The sequence below is a fragment of the Equus asinus genome, chromosome 5, assembly GCF_041296235.1.
Source record: "Equus asinus isolate D_3611 breed Donkey chromosome 5, EquAss-T2T_v2, whole genome shotgun sequence".
Classification (NCBI taxonomy): domain Eukaryota; kingdom Metazoa; phylum Chordata; class Mammalia; order Perissodactyla; family Equidae; genus Equus; species Equus asinus.
In genome coordinates, this window is record NC_091794.1 from 100,635,449 (window position 1) to 100,650,357 (window position 14,909).

General features: G+C 54.8%; 1 protein-coding gene and 1 long non-coding RNA gene across 7 annotated transcripts in view; one reads left to right on the forward strand and one right to left on the reverse strand.

The window, feature by feature from the left end:
* Positions 1-14,909, reverse strand: part of IGSF21 (immunoglobin superfamily member 21) — a 240,438-nt gene that overhangs the window by 16,106 nt on the left and 209,423 nt on the right. The window lies entirely within an intron of this gene.
* Positions 855-11,431, forward strand: LOC139045361 (uncharacterized). Its single transcript, XR_011503600.1, has 3 exons — positions 855-997; positions 9,967-10,089; positions 10,536-11,431. It is a non-coding gene; the product is annotated as an uncharacterized lncRNA (long non-coding RNA).

Sequence of the window (14,909 nt, forward strand, 5' to 3'; positions counted from 1 at the left end):
GGGGGGTTACCAGTCACAGTGGTGTGCGGGCACCGGTTCCTACCAGCTCGTGAGAGCCGATTGTGACATTTTCAGGAATTTTGTGAACCAGTTGTTAAACCGCTGCTTGCTGGAAACCGGCCACAGTAGGTGTCTTTACACCACAGAAATCAGCCACCGCCACAAACCAGGCCTTCTTTGTCTGTCTCCTTCCCCTGCTCTGGCCCCCAGAGCGGGTTCACCAGAACACCACTGGTTGTGAGTGCTTCTTCTGTGTCCTGAGAGCAGTGGGGAGCCATGGAAGGTTTTAAGCAAGAGCAGTGACATGCTCTGAGTTGCATTTACTTTTTCTTTTTGAAGATTGGCCCTGAGCTAACATCTGTTGCCAATCTTCCTCTTTTTTTTTTTTCTCCCCAAAGCCCCAGTGATAGCTGTACATCCTAGTTGTAGGTCATTCTAGTTCTTCTGTGTGGGACGCCACCACAGCGTGGCTTGATGAGCGGTGCATAGGTCTGCACCCAGGATCCCCACCAATGAATCCGGGCTGCTGAAGCAGAGCATGCGAACTTAACCACTTGGTACGGGGCCAGCCCCTGAGTTGCGTTTCGAAGAGACTGGAAATACAGGATGTGAATTTGGGCCAGAGAGACTGGTAGCTTAGACTATGGTGAGGGCAGTGGAGCGAGAAGTAATGACCTTGAGAGAGATGCGGAGCCGGGAGTCTGCCCTCCTCCCTTTCTTTCCGGAAGTTGGTCCTGCCTCCCACCAGCTCACCCCTCTGCTCTCCTCACTGGCCGCCACTGGCCTGTTTGCTGAAGCCGGTGCCCCCAGGCACTGTGGGGTATTGGAAGGGCACACGTGGAGCCAGTGGGCACTCCTGGGTCCCAGTCCTGGCTAGGTCACCACCACCTCCATGTCCTTGGGAAAGTCACCAAAACTGGGAGCCTCCGTCCCCAATTTGTCAAATGGAATAATACCCGGCAGACATATTTGGAGGATGAACCAGCTAATAGACACGGTAAGAATTCACTATTCTTATGATTTCTCCTATTATTTCCCCAACCCCCTTGTAATCAGGAGGACAGGAGCCGGAATCTTAGAACTCCACCGGGGAAAGGCTGTCAGTTCTGGCTTATCGAGCCTCGGGTCACATGCAGCGGGGGAAGCAGAGAAAGGAGGAGGCGTGGGTCTTCCTTTCCCGCAAGGGGTTTTCACTCCAGTTACGTTTAATTAAATTCGACAACGCTTCCTGACACCTACTAGGTGCCGGGCATGGCGCCAGGTGCTCGCCGAGGGCGCCCGTGATGGAGTGCGGAGAAGCTCACAGGCTGGCGGGGGCGACAGATGCCAGGCGACTCTATTTTAAGGTCTACGAAAGGAGGCAGGTACAAGCCATTCATTCACGCAGGCAGCCGCCACGTGCCGTCGGCAAGGGAAGCAGAACAAACAGGAAACAACAGGAGAACAATAGATGGAGAATTGTAATTAAGTGTAAGATTGTAGGAAGCAGATGGCAAGTGGGGTAGAAATTCCGAGACGGGAAAAGCACACCAGAACACTTCAATTACCCAGAAGTCGCAGATTCTGCAATCTCAGTTTTCTAGAACTCGACTGAAAACCTGGAGCCCACGGCAAGACGAGCAACGGCTAAGATTTAGGAGCCAGGAGCTGTCCTTAATGCGGGTTAATTCACTTAATCCTCACCATTAGTCTATGAGGCGTGTTATCTTCCTCCCATTTTACAGACGGGGAAGGTTAAGAGGTGGAGTAGCTTATCTGGGTTTACAGAGTCAGGATTTGAACCCAAACCCCCTCGCTCCAGAGTCCAAACTCTGACACAAAGCTGTGCTATCTCAATCTTTGGAAAGAAGAAAGGAGCTCCCATCACTTGGTACCTTTAGCCGTAAATACACATTTTAGCCGCAGGGAGCACTCATTGACCTGGCACGTCTCAGCTTCCATGGATGCCTTGTAATCCAGATCTTTCGGGACCTGCTCCTGTGGGTGGCTCGACTTAACTCGATTGTCCCGAAGATTAAGGGACCAAGCCAATTAGAGCGTAAAACTCTGGCATCACTCATGGTGGCGTATGTGCAGGAATAATTATACCCTCTAAAGATCCGAGAGGTTCAGACCTGGGCAGGGGCATCTTTAAAATCACTCACTTATTCTTTCGTCCTTTCATCGAGCAAACAGGAATTAGACACCTGGAATCTTCCTTATAGAATTGCTTTGAGGAGTAAAGCAGATGATACTCACAAGACGCCTGGCACATAGTAAGCCTGCAATGCACTTCAGCGATTTTAATTAATATTATTTGCATCACCATTGTAAGGGAGGTAGTATAGGACAATGGTTAAGAGTGTGGACTCTACATCAGACCACCCAGGGTTCAAAGACCAGCTGTACCACTTTCCGGCTGTGTGACCTTGGGTGAGTTACTTAACCTCTCTGAATCTTAGTTTCCTTATCTGCAGAATGGAATTATGCGGTACCTGGGAGGATGCAAAGAAGTAGGACCTGAAAGCGTTTTGAAAATGCACCCTCCCAGCTGTTAGCTGCATTTATTAGCACTATCACTCACTAACAGTCTTTCTTTGAGCTCCTTGCTACTAGTTGGGAGAATGCCTTTGGGCATTCAATTTAGTGAGGACACCAGAAAACGCCCTGGACTGCCACTGTCCAATACAGTAACCACTCATCATGTGGCAGCCAAGCCCTTGAAATGTGGCTCTTTCAAGTTCATACGTGCTGGAAGTGTAAAATACACACTGAATTTTGAAGACAAATTTTAAAAGGAATGTTAAACATATCATTAATATTTTTATATTGCTTACATTGGAAATAACATTTGGGATATATAATGGATTTAATAAACATAGTATTAAAATAATTTCACCTTTTTAAAAACTCTTCTTAACGTGGTCATTAGAAAACTGACAATTAAATATGTGGCTTGCATTGTATTTCTTTTGGAGAACGCTGGTCGAGACCTCCCATTTTACAGGTGAGCAAACTGAGGTTAGAGAAAAGGAGAGATTTGCTTCAGGTTACACTAGAGGTCAATAGCAGAGGCTGGACGGGCACCCGGGCCTTCCAAATCCTGGCCAGGGTTCTTTGCACCCCACGGGTGCCCCCCGCCCCACACACATACCGAACACTTCCACGCACACACACGTCCCCGTTCTGGAGATCTGTAGCTGAGTCATGCACACCACCCACGCAGACCCTGACTGAGGGCTGTGTTCCCTCGTTACATTTCTGAGCAGGAGTTAGCAATATGTCTGCTTAATCAAGCTCATAAGACAATAACAGATTCCAGTCGTATGGACGATGACACAGCAGGGCTCCTCACAGCAGCGTGGACAGCCCAGGCTTCCCACACTCTCCCCATCAGCATCTTCCTCAGTTGCTGTGTCCTAGGCAAACGTCACTCTGCATCTTGCCTCCTGTCTGCCAGTGGAGGGCTCTGAGAGCAGGCAGTCAGGGAGCTGTCTACACCCGGGCGTCCCCGGCTGCTTACGGCTGCTCCCCCACACATCACATTGTACTCTCACCCTTCCTCTTCTCCTTTCCTTCTCTTGACTACAGACAGCATTCTTTCCCCCACAACCCACTGTTTCTCAGGCTCATTATCTACAGCCTTTCTTTACTCTCAGTCTTCCTCATCTCCGTCCTTACCTCCATCCACTTCCCCATCCTCACCTCCATCCCCACCTCCATTCTCAACTCCATCCCCATCTCCATCCTCACCTTCATCTCTTTCCCCATCCTCATCTCCATCCTTACCTCCATCCACTTCCCCATCCTCATCTCCATCCCCATCTCCACCCTCAACTTCATCTCTCTCCCCATCCTCATCTCCATGCCCATCTCCATCCTTACCTCCATCCACTTCCCCAGCCTCATCTCCATCCCCATCTCCACCCTCAACTTCATCTCTCTCCCCATCCTCATCTCCATGCTCATCTCCATCCTTACCTCCATCCACTTTCCCAGCCTCATCTCCAGCCTCAACTCCATCTCCATCCTCACCTCCATTCTCACCCCCACCCTCATCTCTTTCTCATCTCCTTTCTATTCCCTTCTCCATCTCCATCCTCACCTCCATCCTTGTCTCCATCCTTGTCTCCATCCTCATCTCCATCCCCATCTCCATCCTCACTTCCATCCCCTTCCCCATCCCCATCTCCATCTCCATCCTCAACTCCATCCCCTTCCCCATCCTCATCTCCATCTCCATCCTCAACTGCATCTCCATCCTCGCCTCCATTCCCATCTCCACCCTCATCTCTTTCTCATCTCCTTTCTAATGCCTATTTCCTTCTCCATCTCCATCCTCACCTCCACCTCATTCCCTTTTCCAGTCCTTTCCCGACTTCCATTCCCTTCTCCCGGCCTATCTCGATCCCCATCTTTACTCCCATCTCCAACTCAATCCTCATCTATGTCTCCATCCCTCCCCCACCCCCAACCGCATCTCTAGTCTCATCTCCACGTCCACCCCTGTTACAATCTCTGACCAAGGTCAAAGTGAGCAGCCCCCTTATGTGCCCCGTGCCTGGGAGAGATGCCATGACCCCAGGAGCAGTGCCTAGTCCAAGGCAGCCAGCCAACCACAGGCACAGGCATAAAGTCTACACAACTTCCCTCACAAGAATAATCCCAAGTTCAAAGTCAGGCTCCAGAATGAGCAGTGTAAAGCAAGGCCACCTGCATGTGACCCAGGTGGCACATAATGGCAGATAATCGTCAACAAAGACCCCTGGCTCACCCATCTCTCCCCCACTCTTCTGTGACAGTGTCCAACGCACCCACCTGCACCGTTGACCCGGAATGACCCTCCTCGGGTGAAGAGACCCTGCGCAGCATGTTTGCTTGGGGAGGGGTAAACAGCAGACGTGGTGGTGGCGAGAACCTAGACATGGGCTGAGATTCAGAATTTACAAACTGCTTCCGGTCACATTATCTCACTCGTGTAACGCCAGCCCTGGGTGGTAGGCAGGCCTCCGTGCTGTCAGTCCACCATCATGGTCAAACGAAGGCCACCACCATAAAACTCCCCTGAATGCACTGACCCCGAGTCAAGCCAGTGGACTTCCCGGTTTATTTCTGACATCGCCTTAGGCAGAGAGAATTAATGCTAGAAGTTTCTTTGATTTTGTCCAGCATCAAGAAAGGCAAGGCGGCTTTGCGTCTGACACAGGCGCGCATCACAGCTAACCTCCGTCCCCACTGCTCCCCGGCCAGGGAGGGAGGCGGGAGTGGAAGTTATTTGACACTCAACAGTGAACATAGACACAGCGAGTTAACGGACGGGGGATCGGTTTCATGAAATTAACTCTGAAATACTGCCTGTCTTTATCTTGAAAGCAGAAACTTTGTTTTAGTCATCGTAACTCATTTTGGAGCTAACACGATGGCTCTTGGCTCTGTAAATCATCCTGTGGCCTTTGCAATTTGGGAGCACAAGGCTGTTCTTATATGAACCCCAGTAGGCCCGTGTCTAACTGTACCACTAGAGTTAAATTCTCTCCCCACCATGAAGGGCCCCAACTCCCCCCGAGGAACTGACTTGAATAGAGTCAGACCAAGCTTCCAGCCCAGTCTCTGCTACCAACATCCCATGAGACCTCGGGCAAATCAACAGAACCACTTGGGCGTCAGTCTTCTCATCTATAAAATGGGTTCCATAAAACATATCCTTGCAACCTTTCAGCTTCCAGGATTTTTGAGAGGAGAAGTAGATGAGAAGACGGACATAAACATTCCACAAGGACGGCAAAGGCTGTGTAAACGGAAAGGGATGGTTTATATTATTTCTTTGATTGCCTACACCCCTCCCTTGTCTGTCCCAGGAGCCGCCATTGTCTGGAGGAGGGGATCATCTCTTCTGTTGCTTGGGTGCCAGTTCATGACGTGTTTAGCACACTCCTGCTCTGGGCGTCATTTATCATGGGATGGTAATCAATTAGATTTTGGGGTGGGATCGGGGAGGAAAAAGACAAGTTCACAATTATATTATTCGCAAAAATCCATTCTTTGCTCTCAGCATGCCTGCCCTATTGACTGGCTTCCTTTTCAATCAGCTCCTAGTCATTACAGCGCACTTCAAAAACAAGAAGAAAAGAAAACCACCCTCTTATTATAAAAGTGTCCATGAATATAAATGTCCCTCCATGTTCCCTATTTTAATTTCTTTCCTTATTTTTTGGTCCCGCATCTCAGTCTCTTTCCAATCCTCTCCACCAGTCTAGTCTCTCTGCTTCTTCAAGATGCTGCTCAGAAGAGCATCTCCTCCAGGAAGCCTTTTGCGCTCCAGCCACACTGAGCTGCCCAAGGTTGCTTCCTCACCTTGCTCACCTCCTCTGTGGCCTGCACATACCGGTCCTTCTGCTGGTTGACTCTGCCTCATCCTTTAGGGCTGGCCTTAGTTGTTGCCTCCTCCAGGCAGCCTTCTAGGACTTGGCCAGACTGGATTAGGGTTTATCTTCTGGGTTCCTGGAGCAGCCTTACACTTGTCATCCTTGCAAGTGCTTGTCCTTCTGTCCTTGGTCCATGTCTGTTTCTCCACTAGACTGTGTGTTCCCTGAAGTCTGGGGCTTTCTCCTTCTTCAACCTGACCTCAGAGCTGGTGCAAGCCTGCCACACAGGGATTCAATTTCAATTCCTATTTCCTTCCTTCCTTCCTTTCTCCCAGCACAGGCAGGCACACAGCTTCTTGGTGGAGGGAATCCCACAGGACCCTGTAACGCTGTGGCCCTGCCCCCAGCTCTAGCCTGGCTGTGACCGGTGCCACCTTCCCCATCACCATGCTCCCAACGCACCAAGATTTTTCTGTAGGGGGAGGTCCGTGAACACCCTGAGCTTATTCCAACCCCAAGGCCTTTGCCTCTCTTGCTTCCTCGGCCTGAACTCCTTCACTCAGCTCTTCGCATGGCTGAGTCCTGCTCATCTTTCAAGTCTCGGCGCAAACGGCACCTCCCAATCTAAGCCAGGTCCCCCTTTTACTCTCTGTCACAGCACTTTATTTCTCCATAGAGCCCATCATAATGCATGATTCTTTCATATATTGGTTTGCACACTTCTTCTCTGACACTCCCAGTGGGAAGCACTCACCACGAGGGCAGGAACCCCTCTTGTCTATCACAGCACCCCAAGGGCCTGACACACAAGGGTTTGCTCAATCAACATTTCTCAGATGGATGAGGGAACGAGCGAGGGGAGGGACCCGAGTGACGTGGCTTCCAATCCCTGCCCAGTTTGGAAGGGCTGACTGCTCCAGCCTGGCCCATGCCTCCCTCTCCCAGCGGAAAGCCGAGGAGGAAGACCCCACCAGGGGGAGGGGGGACTCCAGCAAGAAAACGAGAGGGAAAAAGCACAAGTCTTTGGTTTATGAGAAAATTAAATATTGAACTGAGTAGTAACAGCAGCCAAGGGGAAAAGAAAACCTGACAAAAAGCCCCAGACGGAGCTGCCATCAGCGACAGGAGAGAGAAACGCAGCGTCTGTGCCTGTCTGGGCTGCCACGGCCCTTTTATGTGGCAGCTGCTGAGCAAAGCCCACTGCCCCTCGCAACAGGAAAGTGGATGGGAAGCAGTGTGCTGATGCAGTCGCGAGGGGTGGGGGACCTGGGGTCTAGGTCATTGGGTGGCTGCTGCCCGGGACCCTCCCTACCCGGGGACAGGAGCTTTTCTGAGTGGAGGAAACTCAGTGGCTGCAGGCATAATGCATCCCCTGCTTCCACTTGGCAGGGAGCTGGCTGGCAGCCCCTGCTCACCTGCCTCGCCCCCCCTCTGCCAGCTGTTGTGCTTTCGCAGTGGTGGAAGATAAAATTAACAACCCCAACTGGAGGCTCTGGCTGCCTGTTTGGGGGGAGCAGGGGCTGCTGGAGCGGGGGTGGGCAATCGGTGAGGCTGGGCAGAGCAGGATGCAACTCCGGTTACTGCTGACGGAGAAATAAAATCCTGCTCGCACACGCACTTAAAGGGGTAGAGGCGAGGCCGGGCCGCAGGTCTTGGTGTGGGATCTGGATTTGCGTTCTTGGTGCTGTTTCGTGGACTGTGCCTTTAACCTGGTGGTTCTCAAAGTGTGTTCCGCGGACCAGCAGCATCAGCCTCACCTGGGAGCTTATTAGAAATGAGCCTCATTCCAGACCTGCTGGATCAGAAACCCAGCAGTGGGGTGGGGCCCAGCCAGCTGGGTTTTAACAAGCCATCTGGGAGATTCTAATGCAAATTCAGCGTGTGAACCACTGGTTTGACATCTCTAGAGATAACAAGACCCCCTTGGTGGGGGTGGTATGCACACTAAGTACCTGGTCCAGGGCAGGTGCTCAGTAAACAGTAGGGAAAATTATTGCTGATGGGAGGGTAAGGCTCAGGAGGATTAGAGAACCTCTGGCTTCTCAGGGGCTCAGCACACAGGCATAGGTGGAACTCTCCAGAGACTGGCTCTCTGCACTGATCAGATCAAAGGACCTCAAATCCTCAAAGCCCCGTCCCTCAGAAGTCGTGCAACTTTCTGCTCATGCCTTGATTGGCAGCCTGTCAGTGTCCCCAGTTTTCTGATTGGCCTCCTGGGCCGCCAGTCCCGTGTGGACCCTCCCTGTGCCTGGGATTTGCCAGCTGGAAGCAGCCGGTCCTGCAGCCTGCCTGTGGCTACCCCGTGCGACCGCCTGGGCCCTTCCGTGCCATTGTAGTTTATGTGGCAATAGAGCGAATGTGTTCAGGCCCACGATAAGTGCCATTTCTGCAGAGATGAAATCTATGGGGTGTGACATGAATCCATTTTAAATAGCAGCAAGGCTGGCTATTTGGGGGATGTTTTCAATGTATCCCTGAGGTATATATTACACACATGGGTGATTTTACCAGGTGCCATATTTGTAGCTTTCAGAAAGAAGCCTCTGGAAGCGCACGGAAGCCTGAGGGGCCCTGGCAAGTGGGGAAGACCTGGCCAGCGGCCGTGGCACCCAGCTCAAGCTCTTCCTGCTGAAGGTCAACTTCAGGCTGCTCTGAACCTCCCCCTCCCCCAGAGAGTAGTGGGCTGGGGCTTGGAGACTCTGGGTGGGCCCCACGCCCTCTTCCCTACCCTGGGAAACCTCTGTGCCTTCCAACAGAACCACATCCCCCAGCCCTGGGTTCTGGGGGTTAGAACAGCGGGGGAGCCCTGTTGGATCTAGATTGGGATCCATACAAATACAAAGGCCAGGATTTGAATTCCTGGCCTTCCCCACCCAGGCCCTGGCACTCCTGGCCCCGAGGTCTCCATCCGTCAGTTCCCAGGCAGCATGTCCCTTAGGCAGGTGCTACCTTCCTGGGCCTCGCCCGCAGAGCAAGGAGGACACCGTCTCATGTGGGGAGCTTGTGAGGACTGAAGTACAGACGGGCCGCGCCTGCCAACCTCCTTGGAAAGCCCGCCCTGCTCCCTGCCCCCCCCCCCCCCACAACTCCCCACTGGGAGCCCTCCCTCCCAGCGGGAGATTTCCCCCCGAGGGCTCTGCGGCAGGAGTATTTCCTGTCCTATCAGCATTTCGGGATTGATTTCCTGAGTCAAAGGGCAAGTAAATCATTCTTGCCGCTTACTTCTCATAAAGCAATTTCCAGGAGAGACGAGGAGCGGGGAGCAGTGAAGGGGCTTTGGCGGGAAGGTGATTGCGCGTTTTTCCTCTCCGACATTTTACTAGGAAAACTGTCAAACCCATTCAACAGTTCAGAGAACTGTGCAATGAGCACTCATGCGCCATCGCCCCAGCTCTCCAGTGGTCACTGAACTCTGCCAGCTTTGTGGCACATCGACGGGATTGTGTCTTTTTAAAGGGGTGAGGCAGAGCTTCGTCCCCAACGAGATCCAGCTCCTGGCCGGGGTGGAGGGGCTTGATTTGGGGGTGAGGGGGTCTCAGAGATTCAGCCCACGCGGGCTGTCCATGTCGCGGGGCCTCAGCCACCTGTGTCATCTCTGACCTCCTAACCTCATCCCTCGCAGGCCCCTTCCAGCCTCAGTTCTCTCATCTGTAGAATGGGGATCTCAACAGCGCCTGTCGCACTGGCTGCTGAGAGGGTGGACTGAGCTCCTGTTTGTGAAGCGCTGCGCAGGACGCATGGTATGGTGAGTCTACGTACCAGGCTGACGGGGGGGTCCATCGGCCGTCCCGTTTGTCAGCAGTGACCTCCATCCCTGGGCCGGGAACAGTGGGCAGCCTTGGTCGACACCACTCACTCTGGCTGCTGGCCTGGGAGCTCCTCAGGCTGGGGACGCTGTTCGCTCCGCTGACTAGGGCCCCAGCACAGGGCAGAGCTCAGTGGCATCTGCAGAGTGGACGCTGGCAGGGGTCACTAGGGGGGCGGATTCACTCAGTGTCCTCCTCTGCACCCTGAGCTGAGGGCCCACGGGGTCCCCAGGCACACAGAGGGCGGTGTGGGGGCTGGGGAGGGCATTTGACCGTCCTCTCTGCTCCCCGGCGGTCACCCTGGGGCAGGTTCCACGCTCAGTGCTCTAATGCATCGGAGCTGCCCAGAACCCAGGAAGTCGGAAGTATCGTCTCCATTTTACAGAGGCAGAAACCGAGGTTTCAAAGGCACGGTCCACAGCTACGCAGCCGGCAAGGACCCAGGCTGGAACTTGAACCCGCGTCCGGCCGAAGCCCTCAGCCAAGCTCACAGACCTGAGTGCCCGGCTGGCCTGCTGCTCACCTGCTGTGGGATCTCTCCCAGGGCCTCGGCTTCCTGCCTGACCGGTGAGGTGGCCGGACTAGGCGAGTCCTAAGTCCTCTCCAGCTTGAAAACCCTATGGCTCTGGGCAGGGGAAATCGAGGCAAGCTATAGCGGGAGGGCTGAAGGTTAGGGAGGAGGAGGACTGGCCAGCAGACAAAGCCCAAGCTCTCCCTGATGAGGAGCCTCAGGAGTGTGGTCTCTCCTCTGATGGGCCTGGGGTCCACGGGAGAATCAGCCGGGAGGGTGTGGCCGGCACCAGAGTTCCCTCGCTCCTGCTCCCAATGTCCAGGCTGCGGCAGGGAGATCCCAGCCTGCCCGGCTCCTGTGGCATCCCTGACAGCCTGGCCTCAGGGGCCTGCACGGCCTCGTCTTTCCTCTCTGTCCATAGCCACGCCCGACGGGCAGAGGGCAGCAGTGCCCGCGCAGCCTGGCATGAGAGAAGCGCCTTCCCAGAGGGCCTTTTCCTCACCTCCCCACCTCCCACCAAGACTGGCACAGCAGGTGGCTTTATAGGGGCTCAGGAGCCAAGCTGACTCATCCTGGCTCTGCCACCTGTCAGCTGGGTGACCTTGGCAAGTCACTTGCCCTCTCTGTGCTTGTCTCCTCATCTGTAACACCTGGGACATCTGGATCATCATAATACTGACTTGATAGGGTTCTTGTGAGCATGATGTAAAAGCATTCAGACCCTGGCCTGGCACCTGGCAAGCACTGAATAAACGCGAGCCACTGTTGTTATTGCTGCTGTTATTATGATCCCATCGCACTCCCCGTTCCTTCCCTGTGCCCTGGGGTCCTGCCACACCACACGGAGCGCTGCCGACCTTCCACGCTTTCCTGCTCCCACGCCGTTGCCTACAGGCTCCTTCTGTCTGAAACGCCTCCTGTGCCGTCTGCCCCCAGCCCACCAGGCCCAGCTCGAGGCCACCTCCTCCGTGCAGCCCTCCTGATGCCTCCTCCTGAAGGAGACTCTCCCTCCTGGGGGCCCCACACCCCTCAGCTGTGCCACAGTCCTCTCTCACCATCCTTGTTTTCCTTCTGCTGGAATTCCGGAGACCTGTGCTCTTCTCTGTCTCGCCCATCACTCAGGGACTCCTTCGGGGCAGGCGCTGGGTCTCACCGCCCTCTCGTCATCCCTGGAGCCTGGAGGTCAGGCTCTGCGTTCAGAGAGAGGGGTTGGGACTCTTGGTCACCCACTAGCTGTGTGATCTTGGGCAAGTGGCTTGCCGTCTCTGAACCTCAGCTTCCTCTTCTGTAAAATGGGAATACCCACCATCCCCCTCTCACCAGCCGTCGTGGGAATTAAAGCAGAGAACATGCATAAACTTACTACAAGGCCTGGCACGTGCGGCACGCTCCATCCGTGCCGGCTCTTGTTGTTAAGATGATTGTGAGTGTTAAGATTATTTGTTATTAAGATTATCACTCCCAGGGAGCGAATCCTGCCTCCTCACGTACAGATGGGGAAACTGAGTCCAGGGCGTACCACAAGCTGGCAGCAGAGACAGACTGCTCACTACCAGCCCAAGCCAGCTTGGAGTGCGGGCCTGGTCTCAGTTTCCCCTTCTGCACAGGAGGCGGTGGGGTTACTTCCCCTCCCAAGAGTGACTAGGGCAGCAGATGCTCTCTCAGGGGCCGGCTCCCTGCCTGCCCTGCCCGCTGTCTCTGCTCCCCCAGCTCCCGATACAGCTCTGTTCACACCTGTACCCTCCGCCTCACGCCTGCTCCTTAAATCACGGCCGCGCACTGCCGTCTCAACGGCCACATATCACTCATAGTGAAGGGGCCTGTCCCAGGGAGGGGAAGTTTACCTTCTGCCGGAGCCACTAAATCCAGCTCCCAGAGGTGGTGAGGACAAAGCATCGCACCGACCTAGCAGTCATCAAGGTTTAAGAGCACCCGCAGGCCCATCCTTGGGGGTCTGGGAGGCTGAGGCCGAGAGCTCAGCGTGGTCAGCGAAGAAAGGCAACCCTGGAGCGAGAGGTGAGGCCCGGCCTGTGAGACACAGAAGGGCCAGGGCGCTGGGGAGGGCTTCGGGGGGCTGCAGCCGTCTGCCTGGACAATGCCAGGGAGCAGATGGGTCTCACCAGCCTGGCTCAGGAGGGCACGATGGGCCACCCGTGAGAGGCTGCAGAGAGGCTCCTAAGACAGACGGTCTGGGTTTGAAAACAAGATCTTCTATTCACTTGCTGTGTGAGCTTGGGCAAATTACTTAACCTCTCTGGGCCTCAGTTTCCTCATTTATTAAAATGGTGAGAATAGAAATACCTACTTCCGAGAGTTGTGAGGATTAAAGGAATTAATATATTTAAAGTGCTCGGAGCAATGTCTGGCACCCCGTAACCATCAAATTCACCACTATTATAGTATGTCCTGGCTGCCCCATATTAGATGACTCTCAGTCCTTCTCCCATAGCAGGTGCATAGGAGGTGCTTACAAATGCTGGTTGAATCAAGGACTTGCAAGTGTGAGGAGTAAGTGAGCAAATGGTCTGTTTCCCTTGGGGAAGGGCTGGTGACATCGGCTCTGCGGCCCCGGGGACGAGATGCACAGAACACTGTGTGCTGTTGACTGTGCCATCTGCAATTGCTGGTCAGAGAAGGTACGCAGCTTCCCAAATCACGCCCAATGTGTGGATGCACTTTGGAAGCCTTGTCCCCATCCCTAGCTCGGGGCCGCAGGGCCCCACGGAGGGAGAGGCAATCAGGAACGTCGGATGCGGGCTCGAGGCTTCCCTGCATTAGCAGACTCAGTTTTCTCTTCTGTAAAATGGGGACGCTGATCTTGCTGGCTTCGCAGACGGCGGGGAGGAGCAGCTGACGTGCAGCCCGAATACTCCGTGCTGTCCCCGTTGAGAGGAGCCATGTCCTCCGTCTTCCCAGCAGTCTCGTGTAGTGGGAACTTCGGGGGCTCTGGCTCCCAGCAGACCTGAGCTCAAATCCCAGCCCCCTCACTGCTGTGGGACATTGGGCAAGTTCCCTGACCTCTCTGAGCAGTCTGTGGTTTGCCCACTGTAACTGAGGCAGCATAGAGCCTGCCTGCAAGTGGGTAGACTAGAGAGAGGACTAGAGGCCAAGGGAAGGTCCCGGGCCTGTTGCTGAGCACACAGTGGGCTGCGGTCAAGGGTACTACTCCTTTGCAGGGCCGTGTTCAAAGAGGGAAGGACAGAAGATTCTAGAAGCCTGTCCAGGAGGCAGTCAGCAGGCTCGGGCCTTTGGGGCTGAAGCTGAGAAGCATCCGTCCTTGGTAGATGACCCAGTTATGCAAAGTGCTCCTCTGAGCCCCAGACCCATCTGTCTGGCTCATCTCCGAACCGGCTCTCAGCGGGTGACCTCAGCCAGCTGGGGGCTGGGGCGGGCAGGTGGGCAGAGTGAGCACCCCTCCTCCAGGTCCATGGCCAGGTCCAGGCACTCAAGACGGTGGGATCCAGTCTCTGAACACGTTCTGTGTCCATCCTGGAAGATTGGCCACTCCAGCCTCAGTCCTCTGGACTGGGCCCCTCCTCCAGCAGCCGAGCTCTGCCAGCTGTCTCCGGCCCCCCGCTGCCCGTCCAGTGCCTCCTCTGAAGCTCTGGCTGGCGGGGGAAGGGGAAGCCTGCAGAGGTCCTCAGGACTGCAGTCCCGGCCTCTCCACCCCGGCGGCCTGTTTTCTATGGTCACCATCTGCTGAGTGAAGTCACATGGTTTCACTGGTACCTGCTCAGGGGACCGTCTCCATCCAGAGCCAGGTCCTGCCGTGTCCTCCACATTTGTTCTCATCTTTCCCATTGGTCCCCACGTCCTGTGGCTTCTGTCTGGAAATGCCTCCACGTCCATCCTCTCCTGCCCGAGCCCTGGGCTGGCTCCTGTCTTCTCTCCTCTTCTAGCCGCCCGCTCTGCTCTCAGAACCTGCCGGCAGATCCAGCCTGAGCAGTTTCTATCAGCACCATCTTATTTCCTTGTCACCACACCCCCGTGAAGTAGGAGCCTTCACCACCCGAGTTGCCAGATGAGGAAACTGAGGCTGGAGAGGGAGAGGCGCAACGAGGCGGTGGCGGGGGGGGGGGGGGAGCAGGATGGGACTCAGGGCTGCTGGCTCTGTTCTCTCCTGCCCTCCCCTCAGTGGCCAGGGCGGGAGGCCAGGATCGTCACCGCGTGGCTGAGAGAGCTCCCGCTGGGCTGATGTCACTTCCCGCAGCTCCGACCCCATTCCCTGATCCCAGCGACATCTACAGG